The 23,548-nt window shown below is 39.6% G+C and overlaps 1 long non-coding RNA gene across 1 annotated transcript in view; it reads right to left on the reverse strand.

Moving 5' to 3' along the window:
• Nucleotides 1-21,456, reverse strand: part of LOC141810746 (uncharacterized) — a 44,465-nt gene extending 23,009 nt beyond the window's left edge. The window contains exons 1-4 of the long non-coding RNA XR_012600122.1: nucleotides 21,368-21,456; nucleotides 21,066-21,191; nucleotides 13,240-13,326; nucleotides 2,964-3,076 (exon numbers count right to left, since the gene is read on the reverse strand). This is a non-coding gene — a long non-coding RNA (uncharacterized LOC141810746). The remainder of the gene's footprint in view (nucleotides 1-2,963; nucleotides 3,077-13,239; nucleotides 13,327-21,065; nucleotides 21,192-21,367) is intronic.
• Between the last annotated feature and the right edge of the window lie 2,092 nt (nucleotides 21,457-23,548).

The raw sequence follows: 23,548 nt of genomic DNA on the forward strand, positions 1-23,548 counted from the left end.
ACAAACCAAGCAGAGAAGCATTTCTGTTTCTCAGCTCTGCTTCCTGCACCAAGCTTTTACCTGGTTTTATTTGGTGGAGAGAAGTGAAGACGACTTCGCTCTGGAGACAAAAGTCAACCAAATAAAAAAAAAAACAGCTGACGTCTTTTTTTATCAGAGGATATGAGCTGATTGAAAGTGTCTGATTTCAGCACATACAGGTTTTAGTGTCAGGGTCAGCTTCAGTCAGTCCCTCAGGTCTCAGTCTGTGCTGAGTTTCCATTCAGCGACTGTAGACACACGTGCTCCATTGATATTTACTGACTCACTTCCTTCTGTAAAAATAAAAAAATATCTCCAGAGATTTCTCTGACTTCCATTCATCCTTTCAAATTCAATATTTTATAACTCTCCAAAAACCTGAGGAGGGAAACCCGTCCAGCCGGCAGAGGCAGAACGGGAAAACAAGGACGCAGAGAAAGAGTTATTAAGCGCATATTAATGTTTGCTCTCCTCCTCCATGGCTGCCTCTCCCGAGATCTGCCCGTCGCTACTTTAAGCATGAATACTTAATCACACACCAAACACTGTCTAATTCCTCTCCCCAGAATGCGACGAACAAGACGGCGCCACAGAGACGGAGCGAGAGGCGGCGGCGAAGGCGAGGAGGGAGGAAAAGATTGAAATGTCACGGAAGCGGTGCTGGGATACTAATAAAGCTATGCAAATAGCAATTAGCTGAACCAATAACCTCTGAGTCAATACCCAGACGCCCAAATGGGAAAAAGCCAGCGCCAGGCTCAGGGGTTCAAAGGTCAGGCTGTGATTGGAGGTCAGAGTCTGAGCCGATAAGTGACGTGTTTCAGAGAGGAGGAAGAAACTGTGGCTGGAAAATAAGAAAACAGTCGACTAAGCTGCAGAAGAAATCAGTGAAAGTCTTTAAGGTTTAGAAATTAGAAAATCAAGTGAAAGTAGACAAAGTGCTGAGACAGAATATCGACATACACTAACACTTTACTTTAAGTAATCAAATACATTTTCTGACAGTTCTTTTACTTTCCTCAAAGACACCTGGGCTTGAAAGACACATCAACTCCAAAAAACTCTTTGCATCCAGTTGGAGTCTGTAAAACAGCCCCACAAAAGTTTAGGGTTGACTAAAAAGTTGGTCTTATGACAGTATTAAAACTAACATATCAACAGCTTTAATTTGTAGTCACCAATGTCTGGAATCAGATAGGAAGAGGATCCAACAGCAGATTAAACAACAAAAAGAGATATTTATAACCAAATCCCAAAAGAAAAAAAACAAAAAACACTTTCGTCCACACAGAGCAAATCCATCAATAAGTGCCGCTCAAGGCCAAACTACGATGGGCGGTGGGAGTCAGATGATTTGCAAAAGAAAAGCAAATCGCATGTCCGACAGGTGACCATGTAGCACAGAAAGCGCTCGGCGACAGATTGTACCATGTCCCTTGAAACAGTTTCACTCACACTGACGTCTTTGTTTCTGCATCCTTTGCTTTTCAACGGGGCACAAGGCGAAGTAACGAGGCAGCCACAGCTACAGACTGTTTACTTCTGATTTCCTGTGACTTTCTTTAACCCAATTAATGATGAGCACTTACTCCACGTTTAAAATCAACCAACCAAATACGGGACAAGTTGCATCCCGTATTGATTTAAAACAGGACGCAACGTTTAGGTGCAAAGTAGGGGATGATTCCGTATTTCACGGGACGGGTGGCAATGCTACTTGTGATATCCTTCATAGTGCTTAAATTTCTGTATTTACGTTAGCATCTGAGCCATAGTTATCATAGCTTAAGTTATAAAATAAACAAACAGTAACGTACTCTCACAACTTTTTTGTGTACGTTAGGAAAACTGTCCTCTGACGTCTGTTGTGTTGTGGCTTTTGCAAATGGACAGACACCTATCAGCGGCTGTACCAACCTGTGCTGGCCAACTAGAATGAACCCGTCATTCAGCTGTGGTGTTTGAGAGCCAAAAACTGTTTACCAGCGCTTACACAAAACAATGAAACCTGAGTTTTCCAAAGTCTTCACTTTGGCCATAGTTTCGAGAAAACATTGTATTCAGTGACGTAAAACTGTCTGTCACGTGGACGACAGGCCTATACATATAAAGATACATGCAGTTTCTCAATGCAGGTGTGAAACAAAACACAGGTGAAGCATGAGGGGCAATCAAACAAGGAGAGCTAAACCAAACACAGAGAAACTAAAGACAGTGAGGAGATAAATCCAGGGCACAGAAACACTAAGAACATAAAAACCCACACGACAAGATCACAAAACTAGAATCATGAGTCAGTTATTACAAATAAAACCAAAGAATACTTATACCCATAACTGAATCAGGACAACTAAACTGGATTCAAAGTGGACTAGACCAGGTTTAGGTTGGATGATTTAGATGTGACCTGATCAGTCTGAAGGTTTGGTGACTGTTAAAGGTTTCTGGTGGACTGTGTTTCAGGATCAGTGCAGCAGTTTAAATCTATCTAATGAAACCGTTTTCATCCACGACTCGCTGGATTTCAGAGAGGATGATTTATTTTTATTTTCAAAGACATGAGGGACGGAGAGAACATCTAAGAGCCAAGAAAAGCTTTGCACTAATACTTTTACTTTGACTCTGGAGATAAAATTAGCATCAGCAATTAGCAGGAAAAACAACTCTGGCAGTTTCTGAGTTTATGAACATGGGTGGCTCTTCTGCGTGTGTGCTGCGTGTGCTCTGAGCTGAAAACACGGCTTGTTAATCAAGAACTGACAGGTGCAACATTTGCACTCTTCCCCTGAAACACACACCTTCACAGCGTGAGATAAACACAGTGGAAAAAAAATCAGTGTGTGTGTGTGACAAAACGTACAAACTCCCCTCGCTGGATGGAAGTGTAGCATGATTTCACACCTTCTCCCTTCACGCTATAGAGGCGTTCACGGCAGACTTACATCAACACGTTGGCGCGGTCCGCCCGGGGCCAGAGCTGCTCCGCTCGGTGGAGGTCAGGTTGCTCCCACTCCAGGAAAGTGAAATGTAAAAATGTCGCAGGATGTGTTTTTGTCTGAAACATAAATAGGGGGGAAATGAAAAACAGTGAAGAGCACACACTTCCTGCAGGACACACTCACACACACACACTGCCTTTGGTTTTTAAATGAAGGTTAAATTGGAGAAATCTGTTCAATTTTAGATGCTTTGGATGTGAAAAAAATGAACGTGAGATTAAGAAAACTAAGCTGAATCAGTGAAAACTGTGGTTTATCCCATGGTAGACAAATTTCTGATTGGGTCAATGTTCCCAAGTCATCCCCAAAAACTGGTCCCAGGCCATGGTTCTCAGTTGGAAAAGGGTGGACTGCCCACCCATGGTCAGGGGAGAGTCTTTGCCCCAAGTGGAGGAGTTCCAGTATCTCCGGGTCTTGTTCATGAGTGAGGGGAAAATGTAGCAAGAGATTGACAAACAGATTGGGGCGGCGTCGGCAGTGATGCGGACGCTATACCGGTCTGTTGTGGTGAAGAAAGAGCTGAGCCAGAAGGCAAAGCTCTCAATTTACCGGTCAATCTACGTACCGACCCTCACCTATGGCCATGAGTTGTGGGTCGTAACCAAAGGAACAAGATCATGGCCACAAGCAAATGAAATGAGTTTCCTTAGGGATAGGGTTCGTGGCTTGGAGTAGAGCTGCTGTTCCTCCGCATCGAGAGGAGCCGGATGAGGTGGTTCAGGTATCTGGTGAGGATGCCTCCTGGACGCCTCCCTTGGAAGGTGTTTCGGGCATGTCCAGCTGGGAGGAGACCCCAGGGTAGACCCAGGACACGGTGAAAAGATTATATCTCTGGACTGACCTGGGAACGCCTTGGTATCGCCTCAGAGGAGCTGGTGGAAGTGGACGGGGACAGGGGTCATTGGTCTTTGCTGATGGCACTGATACCTGTGCAATCCTGACCAGGATAAGTGGTGGACAACAAAACAAAACGAAACGAAACGAAACGAAACGAGTTGAACCTAAAACAGTTGATCCCAAAGGCAGTCTCAGTCACAAATCTCAAAAATTGGCATCCAACTTTTCTTTTCTGTTTTTTAAATACATGCCTCACCAGTTTGGCCCAAAGACAGAAAGTGCTCTAGCAGTTGTTCCCAAAACAGGGAACACAGTCTTCACAAACGTGTAGCCAAGTAGTTGTTCCAAAAAGTGGAACATGAGAAGTTCTTCCACAAAAATAGTTCCTAATCTCTTTAAAACTTTTTTTTTTCAAGATCTGTAACTCAATTGTTGCCCTTAGTAGAGCTCTACTAACCTGACACACCAGACGGACAGTTTCATAAAATGGCCATGGAAATATTTCTCTAGTCCATCTGGGGAGCAGCTCTTTGGATTTGTTTTCAGAGGCAGGACTTTTAAATAAATCATCAGATGGTGATTGGACGACCGTTCTGATTGACACACTCATCATTAACCAATTCACATCAAGCCACGGTATGACGTAGCTTATGTGCGCCACCGCTGAAAAACAACAAACAACCAACCACAGGAACAAGAGAAACAGCAACTTTCACATAAAAACACCGCTAAATAAGGCTCTAGTTCTCATCGTGTCGTAAAACGGCGCTACCTCCGCTGCAGAGCCACAGCTGGCTACGAGGCGCTCGCTGCTTAGTGTATCAGTCCACGCAACAAACCCAGGTAGTCTGCCAGGACAAAGAGACACGATGAGAACTAGAGCCTTATTTAGGGGTGTTTTGTGTGAAAGTAACGCACTGAAAATTCTCTAAATAAAGCGTGAATGCAGACCCATATCAGAGTTTTTCGGTGAGAGTTTGTTTATTTGTGTTTTTGGTCAAGTAAAATATGGCCCCGTCTGAGTGCAGAGGAAACCTGCAGAGGAGCAGGGAGGGGGTGTTTGGTGCGAGCGCCCTGGGCTTTAAATTTGAGAAAAATCCTGATGCTACGATACATTGGGTTTTTCTCCCACCCCTTCCTAAAACGATTCCCAATCACTTGTCTCTTGGAATTGATACTTGTTTTTAAAAACAACCGTTTCCTAAAATACAGTCCCAGAGCAGCTGTTCCCACCATCTCTATTCTTTTCTTTCCCTGATTTTTTTTTTTTTATCTCAGCGTTGTCTCCCAAAAGGTGTTGAAGCAGTTGTTGCCAGAACACGTTACTTACTCAGGAGTTGTTCCAAAATCAATTTGTGCTGAAGTAAGTGGTTTTTCAAAGAGTTTTGAATGGAGTAACAAAAAGAAAATCTGCAGGAAATAAAAACAGTGTGGTCTCAGTAACTCACTGTGTGCTCAGACAAACTGGGCTGTTTCTGATAAATATGCAAACATGTGAACATGAAATTAAAAGCACAGAGTGGTTGAAATGTTTGGCACTCAGCGACTCTTTAAAACCTGTTTTTATCGCTCACAAATGGACGCTGCTTTGCAAACGTTACAACCACTCCAACAGATCCCTGCTTTAATGAATGTTAGAATTAATTACCATAATACTAATGAAATTACACATCATCTCATCATATTATTATGGATTCTCTGTCTCAAGTACAAACATCTGTGTGAAAATAACCCTGACGTTCACACTGAACAAAGTGAAGCCGGCTGTCATCAGCAGCGAGACGTCGACACAGTCATGGAAACCTCTGGTAAAAATCAATCTTATTAAATCACACCCCGCGGAGTCAGACAGGCCAGATTACTCGCCGGCTCTTCATTTGTCTTGAGCCTTTTAATCTGTGAAATGACCCGTGCTGGACACACACACACGCATAAACACACACGAGCAGTGAGTCCGAGTGTGTAGGAATCAGGAGCGGCACGTAGCCCGAGGCTAGCAAGACGCCATAAGACGTGGAAGCGGCGAGATGTAGCGGTGAGTGAATATGTGTCGATGGGTGATTTTTGAGGGAAGCTTCTAAGTGTTTACAGAAGGCAGAGCGGATATGAAAGCAGGACGTGGGAGTTTGTCCCTCAGTGGATTTCCAGAATGTGCTGTAATATTTTCATTTTATCTGCTTCAGAGGAAGACGAGCTTTCAACCCTCAGAGCTGCTGATGGAGTGTTTGGTCTCTAAACTGTGCCTGAACGTTCAGCTCGGCTCTGGCTTCTCTTTGTGTGTGTTCTCTGAAGTCTCATGTGCCTGAATGTGTATGTTCTCCTCTAAGCGTGTTTCCCGTCATGTAAGAAAATGTGCCTCCTGGTTCCACCTCGCCTCCTCGCCTCCTCGCCTCCTCGCACAGGTCTGGCTGTGACACAGTTGCTGCTAATTACAGATCAGGCAGATTAAGACCTGGAGAGGAACGGGCCAATCAGGATCTCCCCTGGATCCCTGCTCCCACACCTCACCCTCGTCTAGCTCTTTTATTTTGCCGTTCATCACCGTGTCATCACACCTCGCCCATGTTAAACCTCTCTGCATCCCTTTTGACTCTTAAGTAGTTCAACGCGAGGGACTGCGCCTGGAATAAACTCCATCTTTTCAGCTTCAAATGAGCTGAGAGTAAACATGGCCTCCCTGATGAATGATGGAAGAAACTTAAAGCTGCTCAAAAGTTCAATAAGGAATACATTTTAAGGCTAAGTTCTGCTCATTATCGATAAGTAAAGCGTGGGTTCAAATCCCTCGGCTGGGAGGGTTGGTTATTACTCTGGTTGGCGTTTAGACACTAAGTATGACTTCAACTACATCGAAACAGGGCAGGAGTGGGGGTTAACATGTGAGAAAGAGGCTACAGGCTGGCCTCAAACCCAGGCCACTTCCTCAAGGGCGAGATCTAAACCACCATAGCAATAGATTAGGTGTAGTAGCATTTCTCACATGCTAACACTGATACGAAAAACTCAAGGCAAGATCAACTCACAGCCTCTTGCAGGTTTTATTCAAGACACCATCCACAGTCCACATCTCCCTAGACCAGGGGTCTGCTGCCTTTACTTTCATAGGAGCCATTTTTCTTCAACTCACCTGGATTAAAGTCATTCAGGAACCACAAAATCTACTTTATCTTCACAGTAAAGACAAAAAAGTGGATACAAATCTAAACAAAGTAAAAATCTAGTAAATTATTTGTCCAAATGAGAAGTTCTTTGTGTTTTTGGTATAAAATTATACGTGATGTCTAAGTTTTTTTTTTTTTTTTTTTTTTTTTTTTTTTTTTTTTTTTTTTTTTTTTTTTTAAATAAAGTAGCATATGTTTTTAAACAAATCAAAAATTTGCAAAATTACAATTTCAATAAGTTCCAATTAAAAAAAAAAATGCCAAAATGTACTTAATCAAAAACTGTAAAAAAAAAAAAAATGCAATTTTTTTTCAAAAAATATAATTTAAATTGGAAAACAAAATTTCAGAAATAAAATAATAAATTTGCAAAATTTTGCAAAATCTTTTTTAAAAAATCAGTAATTTTTTTCTTATTTTGAAACAGTGTCAAAAATTAAATTTAAAAAGAATTGCTAAAATCATGGCAAAATATTTATATGACTGGAACATGGAGGTTCTGCTAATCCCAGGGCAGGGCAGGCTGACCTGGAGATCTAGTTTCAGGAACATTAAACTCATAAACCCCTCCCACCCCTTGTGTCAGGGAGAGCTGAATCTTGATTTTTGATTTCTGGTAATATAGACTAGTAAATTCACCACAAATTTGCCATGGCAGCAAAGACTCCTTTGGTATCACACCACCAAAACAACACCTAAACGTTCATGCCCATGTTTCTGCTGATAGGCACAAAAGTAAAACATAAAATATAGTAAAATAAAATAAGCAAAAAAACTTGACAGATGGAATTTTATGGCTAATTAACAAATTCCTTATGTAAAATATCGCTTTAGTCAACATTTACCTGTTTAAATTCTGAAAACAATCACAAGTTTTGATGTCAGTTGATGGTGATGATGATTACAGGTTACGCCTTTGGGCTGTAACTAACATACTAACAATAAAGTCATCTGTCCATGCCTACAGATGTGTAGCAATGGAGCTACACCTTTAGTAGCTTTAGTAGCTAACTAGCTTGCGAGCAGGCAGGTTAGAGCCCAATATGTACCGAAATGTACGACCAATGACCTGAAATGTAATAAAACCATTTTATAACATCCAAAATGTCAAAAGAAAAATTTGGGGTTTTATAACATTTTTTAAGTTGTGTTTTGGTTCATCATTACTTTTCATGTTGTTTTTACAAATTGAGCTCTAACCTGGCAGCCTGGGTTCAGATCAAACCCACTCTCAACTCTAAACTTGGTTAATTGTGACACAAAAAACAAGATGCCAGCTTCCAAGATCCCAAACTACTCCATAACTATCTACTCTTTTCCTGTTTTATTCTCATATTTTGTCCTTCTTGGGTCTTTATGGCTCTTTGAAAATGTTGTTAGCTGTGATTAGCGTCCTGTTTTGAGAAACCATGGAGTAACAGATCAAATGCTGGATGACTAACAGAAAGAACTTCTAAATAAAACAGTATTAAGGGAAAGATCTGAGAGCATGAAAGGCATTTTTGTGTTGATGTCTGTGTTTTCTAGTTTTGCAGAGCACTGAGTCAGAAATGCATAAATCTGCTGCTAAAGGATAATGGTCACAGCAATAAATCAACAACGATCCCCCAGAAAAAAAAAAAAAAAAAGGAGGCTGAGCTGAAAAACAATGACGAGGAGGAACGGGGGAGAGGAGGCAGTGGCAGCTGCTTGGCAATGTCAAGACTGGGGATATGAGTGGAGCAAATGAGGATGAACCAGTCAGCGCTCCAGACAGGCAGCTGAATAGACAAAAAGACGTGAGAGACAGGGTGGGAGGTGGGAGGAGGCGAGGAGGGGAGAGTGTTATTGTGAGCGTGGCAGGATCTGGGTACTGGGTGTCACTTTGGAACAATCAGGACTGACGTTTCAGGTGCTGTGCAGCTGGGAAAAGGGGGAATTCGCCTTCCAGGGGCAGCAGCCGTTTCCATCCTCATCATACTTGGAAATAAACACAGCGCCAGAAAACAAAAAAAAACAAAAAACAACAGCCAGGGATTCTTCAAGAAGTGACACCAACACCAAAACAAGTCAGAATGACAGGATTTCAAGGAAGTGGCGAGGCTTTCCAAGGATCCCAAGAAAGCCTCTTTTCACAGGCCGTGTTTCTGCTTTCTGACAGAGCTGCAGACGTTATGTTGGTGGACGGCAGATTGGTGCCATTGTCCAAAACTGGGACTGACCAGTTCGTTCTGAAGCTTTTTTAAGGCTGAATCACAGCACCGAGCTTCGTCATGTCTTCTCTTTGGGTGAGGGTTATGGTGTCCAACAGATCCCACGTTCCTTCTGTCTCCGACTGGCAGAGAAATAAACTCAGAAATGGCAAAGCCTTCTGGAAGGCTGGGATGCTGTTTCAGTCTCTGAACAACACAAGAAGACTTTATAAAAATTCAGTTTGAAGAGATCTTATCTGAGAAGAACGCTCATGATCTGGATTCACAGAGACCCTGTTTAGTGTTCGATTGTTTTTTAGACGTTACTCATTTAAGTGCCAACTTTAAGGCGACGGATGTCAGAGGACTGCATTTCCCAGGAACTGTGGATGCCTTTTTGGAAACCATGGATATTTATTTGTAAAACAGAAAATCATATTTTTTTTTGTTTTCTACTTTGATTTTGTAAATTTTATTTGATTTCATGCATTTTTTCTGTTTCCTTCCTTCTTTCTTTTTTTTTTTTCATTTGTGAGGTGTTATTTGTTTTTGTTTTTTATTTTTTTGTTTATTTATTCATTTATTTTCTTGGTTTCTTTCTCTTTTTGTGAGTTATATTGTAAGTTAGTTTTTAAATTTAATTCCATTTAAGTACTTGTTTTTGTTTTTCTTTAGTGACATTTGATTTTTAATTTCATTTTATTAAGTTTAATTTTATTTAATTGTTGTCCTGATTTCTTTCTCTCTTTTTTTTTTTACTCTTTTTTTAGGTCACACGTGATTTTTAATCTATTTATTTATTATTTATTTATTTATTTTTTTTTATTATATTTGATTCTTAATTACATTAAGTACTTTGTTTTCTCTATTTTTTATTCGTAAAAAAAATATTTTAAAATAAAAACTGATTATTTTGTTTTACTTTTTTCTTTTTTTTAAATTATTGTACATTCTGACCGTTTTCTCCTTTTATGTTTTGTTTTGTTTTGAAAGGATATTTTTTGTAAGTCATTTATTGGAACCACAGTTTTAGTTTTTCCTTTTTTTATACTTTCAGCAGTTCGTTTTGATTCTAAAGGGTGTTGTTTTAAAAAAGTGTTTTCATTTAATTATTATTATTATTATTATTATTATTATTATTATTATTATTATTATTATTATTTACTTATTTATTTTATTAATTATTATTTACTTTTGTATAAATAATGTGTGTATATATATATATATATATATATATATATATATATATATATATTTGTATTTTGTTCTGTTTTCTTTCATCATGAATGTCTTTTTGGAAACCTTGGACCCTGTTTGAAAACTATATGCCAACTCACCAAATAGCTGTTGGAATATTTCAGTTGGAGAATTACATAAACTGGGGCAAACAAGCTGAAAACGAAAGTATAAGAGTTGACTCACAACTTTTTTCTTTGATTGGAGGATAAAGAAACTAATGAGAGGACAACAACTCCTTTATTCAACTGCATCTCATGGCAAACCTCCCCACCGAGATGGTAACTGAGTTCTTTTTATTTCACAGAGGGAGAATGAGGAAATCATGATGTACATCAATGACCCTCTTTACCCCCAACGGAGCCGCTCCAGCTGACAGAACCAGCACCACAATCTGCCTCTCTGCTGTTAGCTTTAAAAGAAACACGCTGGAATTCATTAACGGAAGAGAAAGAGCTGGACACGTCCTGTCTGTGAGGGTGGACGTCCTCCTGACGCGCTGACAAACCCAAATCAGCCCAAATTGTTGCTGCTCATCAGCCAGGTATTACAGGCAGATCAGAGACACAAATCAAAGGAAAGGAAAGGAAACCTAGCTTCCCGCTAATGATGTGTGGATTGTTAAACCGGCGACTGAGACGCTGGGAGGTTCCTGCGTGGCGTGAGGCGAGGGATGGGTTAGAATCTGAGATTCAGCAGCTTTGGGAAAAAACGGCACGCTGAGTCAGAGACGAGGAAGAGTTTTCATCTTCTCACACTGCATCTATCCTTCCTTTCCTACCTTCCTACTCCCTCAGGTATTGTTCCCTCCGTCAGTAGTTGTCATGACACGGCTGATTACCTCTAATGTTTGACATTTCGCCCTGTGCCACTCTGGGATGAAGACTACGCACTTTTTTTAAAAAAGGAACATCTTGTTATTAGCCGTGTTTCCTCTGTTCTCACACACTCTGCGGGCAGAAACACACTTTTACACACACATGTACACACACACACACGGGATCACGTTTAAAAAAACAGGAAGATCTATCAGATTCTTTAACCTTTCATCTCCGAGAAGGGAAATGCAGGTTACCGACATCCACACCGTGTTTCAACCCTCCTCCTCCTCCTCCTTCCTCTGATTCTCTCCATCTCCTCCGGGGATCAAATTAAAGCAGTGGATTAATAGATAAAAATGGGCGCTCCGGTCTGAATATGTGGTTATGCAGACGACCATTCATTGCAGCGCTCTGACAGTCTGAAGAAGAAAAGGAGGGTTGGACCTATTCTCTCTTCGGCCCAATTATTCCGTCTTCTGATGCTCAGATAATCATTTCAGTCTCATCTATCTCCTTTGTCTCCTCTTCCCCATCAACATGACCATTATCCCATTCACTCCTCCTCTCCTCCCAGCTTTTTCTAATTTTTTATTGTTTGACCTGCCTCGGTTTCACTGAAAAATGTCCTTCAGGAGGACGAATCTGTCACGCCTGTGTCTGCCCAGAGTCTCGCGGTGATAGACGTCGTTTTAAGCTCTGATCCTCTTGAACTATCGGTTTTTGAAGAGATGAAGAAGCTTTGATGCCTCAGGTTGAAAGATGATGTAAAGTGCCTTAGATCTGATTGAGATTGACAGATGTTTATAACCTAATTGGGCTAGCGCTAAAGCTAACATTAAAGAGGGGGTATTCCCCATATTTGAAGCTTAGATATATCAGGGTTCCTACAGCTTAAGCCAAGTTAAATTTAAGACTATTTAAGACTTTTTTAAGCCATTTGAAATCAAATTTAAGACCAAGTCGACAACGAACCACAATTGAAACAAACAAAACAAAATAAAAACACCACATGATTTACCTGGGTAAGAGGCCATTTTGACCCAATGTTTATTTTAAATAAAACATCACTTTTTGTCTTCTTTTTAACCCCATTTTTACAGCTTCATGCCTATTTTGCCCCCCATCTATCGTTTTTTGGCCACTGTCAGAAACATTTTTGTAATTTTTACATGTTTTTTCAAATTTAAAATCAAATGTAATTCCCAATTTTGCTGCCAAAGACTATTTTCTTAAGCTACCTATGGATTTTTTACACATTTTTCCCCCTTTTTTTTTTTTATTTTTTGCAATTTCATACCTATTATGCACCTAATTATTATCCTTTTTCCACTTTTGTACCATTTTTGCCAAGTTTTTGCAATTTCATCCCTTTTTGACCTTTATTCATACACTTTGTCCCACTTCTGGACAATTTTTATCTTTTTAAGCCCGTTTTTATAACTTTATTTCTAGTTTGCCTCAATTTTTTTTGACCACTGTCAGAAACATTTTTGAATTTTTACACGTTTTTTTGACATTAAACTTTCAATTTAATTTCCAATTTTGCTGCCATATTCCATTTTCCTAAGCCACTTTTGGATTTTTTTTGCCAGTTTTTCACCTTTTTTTCCCTCTCCAGGCACTGTAGTTAAAACAAAGACATGCGTCTGCTCTGAAAGATCCTGGTGCAGCCACATCACTGATTTGTTAGTTCTGCTTTTGTGATTACACGATGTTGCCATGACAATAAATCAGTGAATTATTTTTGAAAAATATATACATTTTGCTAAATATTAATTTTTTAGTTCAATCTAACATAAATCTTATTTATGTGGTTAGATTTTTAAGACTTTTGAAAATTGGATTTAAGACATTCTAATGCCAATTAAGGCCTTATTTTTAGAATTATGAATTCAATGCCTTTTAAGACTTTTCAAGGATCGGCAGGAACCCTGTATGAAGTAAAATTTTAAAACTGCTACGTATTCATTCTTAAACTGATCAAAGTGCCCACCTGAGATCTTCACCAGACTTGCTGACACCCACATCTTCACTCTTAACTGGCCAATCAGTGGAAAGGGAGGCTTGTGGAGCCAGGAGCCTTAAAGAGACAGTAGCAGAAAACAATTTAAAAAAAAAAAAAAAAAAATGGGATTTTGATTTTGAGCTGTAGACCATCTAAAAGCTCCAACAAAGCCGCCAGGGGGTCAGAATAAAGACTTTGGAAATACACACTACCCCCTCTTTAAAGGAAAGTCCTCATAGAAACTAAACTGAATTCAAATACATCATAAATAAAGACAGAAGATCACTGTTTAGAAATTTATTTTTGGTGTTTTTAAAATCAGAATCAGAAATACTTTGTCTTCTGAGGAGAAATTTCTCACATTCCAATTTCATCTCTTCCAAGAAACACATTTCCATTTCACAGAGAACTGGGCAAAACCTGAATATTACAACAAAAAAAAGGAATAGTAAACACCAAAATTTCAAAAAAACCACTTAATTTGGGACAAAAAGAATTTACACTCTCATGAAGTGGTTTTTCAGAAGTTTCGATATTAAAGTTTATTTCAAAAGTGTGATGGAAACATCTTTCTCTCAGAAAATAGTCACGTTGTCATAACAACACATCTCCTCACCTCCTGCAGTGCAAAAACTAGAATCTTATCAAGTGTTTTTGTCTGATTTTCAGTAGAAAATGTCTTTTTAAACTCAACATGAGCCACATTTATCTGACGAGTCCAGAACAATGTTTCACCTTTAAGTTATTTTAAGGCAAAAATGAGGTCTGAATTGCTGTAACAAAATGACAATAAAACAAGAGAAAAATTACTTGTATTAAGACATTTTTCTGGACTGATAAGATTTGAGTTGGCGTGATCACAGCTGACAGTTTGACCACTGAATAAAAACACTAATGTTCACGAATCGGCATCATCGTCAGCAATGGATGGACGTTACATTTTATTTTACTCAAGTTTTGCGCAATTCTAGTTGAAATAGAAGCACGGGCAAAGCACAGTTGTTCTTTATCAAAACTTCAGAAATATCACTTTTATTTTGGTAAAAGGTGTAATGGAAACGCAGCTCATGACTTCCTGCTGGACCTCATAGTTTGAAGCGGCGCCACAGACACACCTGCAATAACTTTTCATCCTCAGATGATCAGAAAAATTCTCTGGAGCGAGTTTGTTTGAATGTGAATCAGTAAAATCCAACATGTGACTCAACTTTTCTTCCTGTTGGGATTTCTCTGTGGTCAAAAGAGACTTTTTTTTGGCATGAAAGTCATGCACAAGAAAAAGTCATGCACGTTAGTCAAAGTGGTTAGAGTGACGTCATTTTTGAGTCACTAGGGGGCACTATAGAGCATGTAAACACCTAAAAAGCTTTGGTTTAGAAATTTAGATGTTGAGCTACTTAGATATAACAGAGAAACGACAGGAGTGGGAAAACTCTCGAGGCAGTTAACGTGTGCAGGATCGTGAAAAGTATATCACAGGTTTAGCAGCAATGGCTGCAAAAACAGGCCTCTTTAATGAGAACCTGCATGCATGATAGGCAGGGGTGGGTCTGCCACATGCAAAACTGAGAGAAACTGCAAAAAGCTGCAGAACTTTGTGAACAGTTAGTCCTGTTTCTGTAGGTTTCTCTGTGGATCAGACCGTGCAGCTGGAGCAAATGTTGCTTTGATTCCTGATTTCTATCAGTGGCAACTATCCACTCTCAGCAGGTTTCCTTTATGCTCCACATGTTGGGACTGTTAGGACCTCAGAAAGGAAGCCAGCATGTTTTCCATTTGGATCCTGATCTAATGGTCCCCCACACCGGTCCCTGGCCTTAATATAAGTCTGTCTGGAAATCCATCAAATGAAAACATTTGCTCAGGAGAGACAGATAAGCTACAGCCCAGCAGCGAGCGGGTCGATAGGCCACCTCCAAAAAGCCGGTTTTACTCAGAATGGATTAGATGGCCTTACTCCTAAACTGTATATTGCAATTGACAGCTGGGGACGGATCAAAGCCAGCGCCGCGTGAGATCCTGGCGAGGTTTGGTCAATTCCCATCAAGTCAACTGGACGTGGGATTTGTCCATATGTGCCTGATCCAATTCGCGGCACTGACGCGGACGTGAAGTGAAATTGAACAGTGGACTGAAAGTGCGGGGGTAGTGTTATTGGTCTTTTCCTCCGCTGAGGGAGACAGAAGGAGAAGGCCACTCTCTCTGAGGTGTTGTGCACACCTTGTAGGCTGCCAAGCCCCATTAGAGGGTGACAAACAGACGTCCGCTCGGCTCTGCGCTGTCAGACCCCGGTAATGAAAGACACATCAGCCTTAGAAAAAGCAGAGGAGGAGGAGGAGGAGGGAGAACAACAACAACAACAACAGGCGATGCTCTGACACAAACACATTTTAAGACTAATGGCTTAAATGCAGCTGCAGTGTGGAGCAATGCAGGGCAGGAAAACACGCTCTGCGACGTCTGAGAGGACGACAGGGGACAGGAGGGAGTCAGTAAAAATAGATAAAAGGGAATCATGCAAATATCCAAGATGGAGAAGAAACACCTGAACAGACGGTGCTGCAAAAATGATGAAAGAGAAAAATGTGCAAAAGCATGAAGACATAAAAGAGCAGGAGCCCTTTGAGACTCATTCAGATACATGTACCAGAGCTCCAGCATTTAATGTCGAGATACGTCGAGAGTTCTTCTGTTTTTCTGCATCATTGCTGCCAAATGATTTAGTAGTTGTAGTAAAGCGCTAACGCAGGAAACATCTCTCTGTTCTCTCTTTAATAACGCCGTTTCACATTGTTTTCACCCCCTCTGCCATGAATCCCAGCTGCACTTTGCGAGGCGTGCAGGAATCCATAAGTACATAAGAATGAATTATACACAAGGTGGCAGACAGGTGCAGCTGCTGACGTTACGGATGGAGCAGTTTGGGAGTCTTGTCATCATAACCTATGGACGCTGGCAGAGGAACAGTCTCCGGCTGATGCAGAGCGGATAGCGAGGCAGATTGTGTCACTCTCTGTCCCCGCCTGCTTTGTAATCTTTCCATAGGAGGGATGAGACGCGGCGCTCTCTGGGGGAAAATGTGTTTTCACTGCACGGATGTGACGCCGGAGCAGGCCGGCCTTATCACATCTATATCTCTCCCTCAGCAGCTGCTTAAAGGAAGGGAAGGACGGGGGGAAGAGTACGAGACAGGCGGTTGGTGGTTATCGGAGTGATGATTTAATGTTTGCAGCGCTTCAAATGTTGCACTTTTCGCTGTGTTGCCTCTTGAGTCGACTGAAGAGGAGCGTGTACGATGAAGAGGTGCTGATTAAAGCAGGCGTGGGCGAAGAGTTTGACCAGTTTTCAGGTTAAACTGCATTTTTAAAAACCAGCGACAGATATTGTTAAGATGAGGTTTCAGGTTTTAAACCAAACAACCCATTAAACGTCTCCTGTCAGTCTCTTCTGCGTCTGCACGTTGACAGGTTTTTAGCATCTCTACAGTATCTGGTTAGCATTAGCATCTCAGACAACAAGATACAGGATCAGCATTGGTCATGACCCTTTACCTTCATTGGAACCATTTATGGATTAAAGTCATTCTAGAGCAACAATCTACTTTGTATATAATATATACAATTCTAAATGTAGTTAAAATGTAGTGAGTAATCATCCAAATTATCTGAAATATCCAAAATTACTCATGTTTTTTTTTTTTTTTAATTTAAAAGTAAAAAAAAAAAAAAAAGTCAAATATTCATTATTCAAAAATTTTAAAAAATTAAAGAAAAAATAATTAAAAATGTAAATAAATAAATAAATATAAAAATAAATAGATAAATAAATAAAAAAGAGGACATTTAAGAGGAGCAACATTTTCCACAAAAGATATTTTAAAATTTAAAAAACAAATGCAAAATTTCGAAAAAAAAAAAAAAGTTTGAAATTAGAGAGTTGAAAACTTTTACCTTCATAGGAACCATTTATGGATTAAAGTCATTTTAGAGCCAAAATCTACTTTATATATAATGATTAAAATTTTAAATTTAGTTAAAATGTATTGAGTAATCATCCAAATTATTTTAAAAATTTGAAATTACACATGGGATGTCTTTTTTTCTCTTAATAGTTTAAAAGAAAATGTTCAAAAAAAAAATCATCATTCCAAATATTCCAAAAATTAAAGAAAAAATAATTAAAAATGAAGAAAATAAATAGATTATAAAGAGGAAATTAGGGAGGAGCAGCATTTTTCACAAAAATATTTAAAAATTCAAAAATGTGCAAAATTTAGAAAAAGTTTGAAATTAGAGAGTTGGTAACTTTTATTTTCATAGGAACCATTTATTGATTAAAGTCATTCTAGAGCAACAATATACTTTATATATCATGTATAAAATTATAAATTTAGTTTAAATGTAGTGAGTAATCATCTATTTCTTTTTTAATTATTACAATTACACATTGGATATCAGTTTTATTCTTCTTCTTTTTTTTCATTTTTTTAAAGTTTAAAATGTAAAGAAAAAAAAAGAAAGAAAATGATTTTTTTTAAATATCCATTGTTTTAAAAATTCCAAAAAACTTAACAAAAATTACATATAAGAATAAACTTTTTTGTTTACAAAAATATTTGAAATTGAAAAATTTGCAAAGTTAAAATAAAAAAAGTTTGAAATTAGAGAGTTGGAAACTTTAAAGGAAAATTTGAATTGATAACATATATTGAAAATATTGCTCAATTGATAATTTTTTGTTGTCTGTTACTGTGTTGCCACATATCAATCATGTATATTAAGCTGGCACGGTGTCAGTTTAATGAATCCATCCACACAGAATTAAAATCTGTATTTTCCTCCATCAGTCTTTTTGTAGATGTAGTTATCTTCCCAGGGCTGTAAAACTTGAGGTTAGCCACAGGTGCATGGAACGTTATTTATTTATCTATTTATTTATTTTAGTGTTCGTGTCCTTTTTCATCATCAATACCCTCCATAAGAAAAATAAAAATTCTTTATCTCAATAATGAATATTTTTTAAGCTACAAGGAGCCACTGCAGAGAAGTCAAAGAGCTGCATGAGGCTCCAGAGCCACAGGTTGAACACCCTTACCATTACAAAACAGGCCTATAAACTCCCAACCGACAACAAGACATGACAAACAACTCAGCCAGGAGTTTATGCTAGGCTAACTTTTTTTGAAGGTGGAGCTTTCCATTTTGTATGATGAAAAAAAGACACTCCAGACCATTTTTCTCCGAAGAAAAATTGTGATTTTCCCCAATGTTTTCAGATCATAAACACCAGGAAAACAATTTGATTCTTCTAAAAAATTGACCAAAGGATTAAATTTTGGGGCTTCTGTAATTTGCAGAATCCCCTGGAAAACCTTTAGAGTCCTTAACGCCTCAACTACAGGACAAGAATAAAAATAAATAAACAAAAAGAGAAAGCAGCCCCCAGAGCGTGAAGTCTTTATCCAGACGTGTGAATACGTGAGTGTGTGTGGGTTCCTCCGGGTGGAAAATGACACACTGACATTTGGGCTGCGCTGTGGATCCTTGAAAAGCTGCTCACCATGAGTAACACCAGCATTCAATACCGGCCTGACAAAATCATTACGCTGTTTCCTCTGAGGTTAAAACCTCGCACCGCACGGCCACTTAGGAATATGGATCGGACTTGTAAAATGGTGAAAGGGCAGGTTAATGCAATCAATTATTTTTTAACAGTAATTGCTATGCAAGAGTCCTCCATATGCCCACACAGTTTATCTGCGGGTGATGTAATGGGCCTCCACGGTTCTTTTGTGTGGGCTTTGCAGCAGTTGGCCCCTCATGGCATTTAGAAAGGGACAAAAGATCAGTTCTTTGGAAAAATTACAGTTTAGAGAGCAACGAACGCAAACAAGACGATAACCAGACAGATTCGTGGCGATGAACCCACCCTGTGGCGCTGCAGAGCAGAAACCGTCCTCCTCTAACACCCCCCATGCCGTCCACGCCGTGAGATAACAGTTTAACTTATATAACTGTATAACCCTTTTCATTAAAACAGAAATCTGCTGCGACCACATCAACGAGCACAAACCACATGAACACACACACAACAGGGGGTCACAGGGAGAGGCCAGATTTTTCTCAGCTCTCCAGGGACCCTCATTACAGCCGTGGGTGCAGGAAGACACGGCGAGGCGGGCATGTGAATAAAGCAGCATGGGGGCAAGAAACTGGAGGTTGTTGCGTCAATCCGTCTCCTCCTTATTAGTCACCTCGCGGCGCCGTGCGTTCAGCTGACCACAGTGCTGAGATGACGGGAGTGTGAGGAGTGACAGTGAGCAGAGGTGTCAACAAATGTGACAGCGAGGACGGTTTCATTTGGTTTCCAGATATCTGAGTCCACCTGCTGAGCTTACGCAAGTCATGGAGTCAGGTTTGTGGATGATTGAGACGAACATTTCTCCGATATCACAGATATCATTTTTTCAACACCATCTGTTATCAAAGTCAAATCTATTTCTGATAGAAAAAGATCCAAACAGCTAAAAGCAATATATGGAAGAACAAGGAGAAGCTGATTGTGAAAAGTTCTGACAGCAGGGGGCGCCACATCCATAAGCCACCAGTTTCATTTCAGTATCCCAACAACGCTGTCACATATCGAAGACTCCTGACCAATGCTGCCACTTTCTCAGTAAAAAAAGAAGCTATTGGTTGTCCTAGAAGTTGCTAAATGATGTCATAACCTAATTTGCACAATTTGCATGATTAGCATTTTGCATTTTATTGTCATAAACACTATGCGAGAGAGGAATAAGTGAGTAAAACCTCGGGTTTGTGCCCACGGCAGCTCTCACTGCCTGTTAAGAAGACTAAGATCAATTTGTGCTTTCACGTCAGAGTCTCCAAACATGAGAAAGCGTTGCTACATTTGTCGCTTTTAAAAAAAAAAAAAAAAAAGTAAAAAAAAAAAAAAAGTTACAAAAGGGATCTGAAAACTTGCCTAAATACAGCCACAAAGTTGCTAAGTTAGCAAAACTGCTCCCAACTTATCCCAAGATTGAAGAAGAAGCCAGGAAATACACTTTTCAAGTTGCTTATTGGTTTTTAACTTAGTCAAGCTTTGACTAATGGAGACCTGGGGTTTGAAACACACCACCAAGACAACCTGAAAAGTGTCGTACATTCTCACTTCCTGTTTTGTTTTGTAAATAATTGTACAGTCCTTGGAAGTTGGCATCAAAACTTTCTTAAACTGAAAGAGATAACTTCTAATTGCCATCGGTGCTCTTCAGCCTAACCACCTGTTACAAAACAGTTTCCTTTTTGTAAATAAGTTTTAATGTCATGTTTTAAAATTCAATACAAAGCTTTTAGACTCAATATAAGGACGACAATATTTTAAATTATTTGTGAGGGATATGGTGTCAGAAAACTATGCGACAGTAAATAAATAAATAAACACATAAATACATAAACAAGTAAATGACTTTAAAAAACAACAACACCAAAACTGTGATCCTCTAGCCAATTAAAAAAAAAAATGAGGAAAAAATTGTTAAACTACGAGCATGGTGCTAGCTCATCTTCCAGTTATGCTGTGTCTGATTTTATAAGTGTTGTGTTTTTATTTTCAATTTAATTATCTAATTTACAAGGACAATGCATATTAACTGACATCTCTGTAAATATGCCAGGGTTAGCCAAAGGCTAGTTTCCATCTGTAGTACCCAACCAGATGTTAAAAAATAAATAAATGGTAATGATGGTCTTTGCTGCTGCTCTCCCTGCATTAGCTTTTCATAAAAGAGAAGGGAGGTGTGCTCTGCCTACCTTAAGCTCTGGCGTTCTACGTGAGTGTGTGGAAAGGAAGAGGACTCCCAGAATTCAGTATGGCTCTCTCTGTTCTACATCCCTGGAGGTCTTTGCTGCTGCTCTCCCTGCCTTGGCTCTTTCTATCTGAAACAGACAAAAGAGAGGGGAAGTGTCAGAAACCACAGAGCAGACAGCAAAAGGAGGACGAGGCAAATGCAGATGAAACAAACAAACAAACAAAAAGATTTAATTTAATCAAAATTAGAAATCCAAAAATCTAACAAAAAAAGCAAAAGCAAAAACACTTAAAAAAAACTCACATTGAAAAGCAGAAAGAGCAGGAACATAATCCAAACACAGACAATGAACTGACAGAGAACACAACAAACACAGAGACTGCAGTGACAGGGGAGTAATCAACACAGGTGTGAAACCAGACACAGGTGAAACACATGAGGAGCAATCAAAGAGGAGGAGAACACAAGGAGAACTGACAAAGTGATCAGAAAACACACAAAAAATAACTAAAATTAATACAGAAACACTAAGAATTATCACGTAAAGACCCACACATGACAAGAACCAAACCAGAACCACAAGGAACACAAACCAGAAACAAGAAACACAGAACACACAAGAAGATAAACACAAGAAACTCAGACAAGAATCACAAATATCAACCAAGAAACTCCAATCTAAAAATCCAGAAAACCCAAACTGTGACAGGGAGGTGTGCTCTGCCTTCCTCAGGCTTTGGCGTCACTGGAATATAAAACTTACTGTGGGCAAATAATTAACTCTCTTGACTCGTGATGTCCTGAGTGGAGTGAGACTTTCTATCTGAAAACCAGTGAATCCGGTCGAAGCAGAAGAAGAAGAAGAAGAAGAAGAAGAAGAAGAGATTGTGAGGTGGTAAAAAGTTGTATCACCAAAGGCTGGTGCCAGTCAGTGTTTCCTTTAAGACTTTTAAATCTTTAACTGAGAAAATTTTTATCTTCAGGTACAGATCTTTAAAATACAAACTTTGTTTTGCATCATGTTTCAGCTTCTTTGATAAAATCCGCTGTAGGACGTTGTTGTTTCAGAGCTCGTCTAATGCACACGAGCTCCAGTACAGATGTTAATATCCGTGTACATCTGTTTGTCTCCTGAAGACGTCTCTGAGAGCACAAAAACTGTCACATTATTTGCTGCTCCTCACACTTTCTGCCTCGTACAGAAAACCCAAGGACAAAGACAGCTGAGTGCTGCCCGCGCCGTTTGATTGACAGGCCATGGGAGAAAAACACGGCGCTAACCACCGAGACTTTCTCCAGAACAGGAGAAAAAAAAAAAAAAACAGGTGGATGTCACAGGTGAGAGCTTTAAAAGCCTGCTTCTGTGTCACCAGGAGCCGCTGCTGTGAGTACTTTGTGTAACAGGAATAGCTCGGCTTTAATGACTGACTTAAGTAATGTGATTCATCGCTTCTGACAGTCGTGTGCTGCTGCAAATCACACTATAGCAACCGAAGAGCACGCAACCGCCGTCTTAAAAGGCACGGAGTGAACTTTTGCTTCCCAGCCCACGCTGAAGACAGGCGACAGCTACTTAGCCTTTCCAATTATGACTTTAAGTTAATTGAGAGGAACGAGAAGAACATTTCAGTCTTTAAATTGATGGGCATGCTGCGGCGGCGGAGAGTATCACAGTTTGTTTATGGAAATACGACCAGGGTAATATCCATACTCTCTATAATATGTTTATCTTTTATGGCATACACTGTGTTCTCATGCTTCTACAGGAACAGCAGTGTGTGCAAAAGACTTCAGCTGAACATCTGAGTTCAGATTTAACGCTGTGGATGAGTGTGTGTGTGTGTGTGTGTGTGTGTGTGTGTGTGTGGGGAGCTCTCTTTCAGCTGCTCAGCTTATTTGATTTTAAGTCTGGCGAGCGGCCGAGGTAAGACAGGGGCTGAGCTGTCATTTGGGGGACACATCAAGCTCCTGGTAATGAACAGGGATGCAACAAAACACACCAGAGGATCTGCAGAGGGGAGACAAGAGCGGGAGGAAATCCTGCCCCACTTACACAGACGTACGTTCCTCGAACAAGGCAAGAACGAAACCTGAATCCTGAACGGTTCACACGGTCTGACACTGATTTCTCTTTAACCCTCCAACACCTGAGCCTCAAAACGCTTGACTGGACAGTTTTGCTTATATCGACTATAAACAGTCAAAAAATGTCCTGTGAGTAAACGCTGTGGCCCATTTTCCCAGAGTACTTTGAACTTTCAATATCTGGAATTATTCCCAGTTTACTGCAGTTTATATGAGAGTAAAACAGTTCAAATGAAGAAAAACAAACACAAAAAAATGGATTTTAGAGACTTAGTTAGACAACAATCAAACATTAGGAACAGATTTTACAGGATGAACTTAAAGTCTGAACATTAATAAACGTATGTACATTGACATTTCTGAGCGAAACGAAAGTGAAACTTAAGGAGCAAGTGATTC

Source organism: Halichoeres trimaculatus, unplaced genomic scaffold (assembly GCF_033239565.1).
Source record: "Halichoeres trimaculatus isolate MK-OKI-2021-1 unplaced genomic scaffold, fHalTri1.1 fHalTri1_scaffold_21, whole genome shotgun sequence".
Taxonomy (NCBI): Eukaryota; Metazoa; Chordata; class Actinopteri; order Labriformes; family Labridae; genus Halichoeres; species Halichoeres trimaculatus.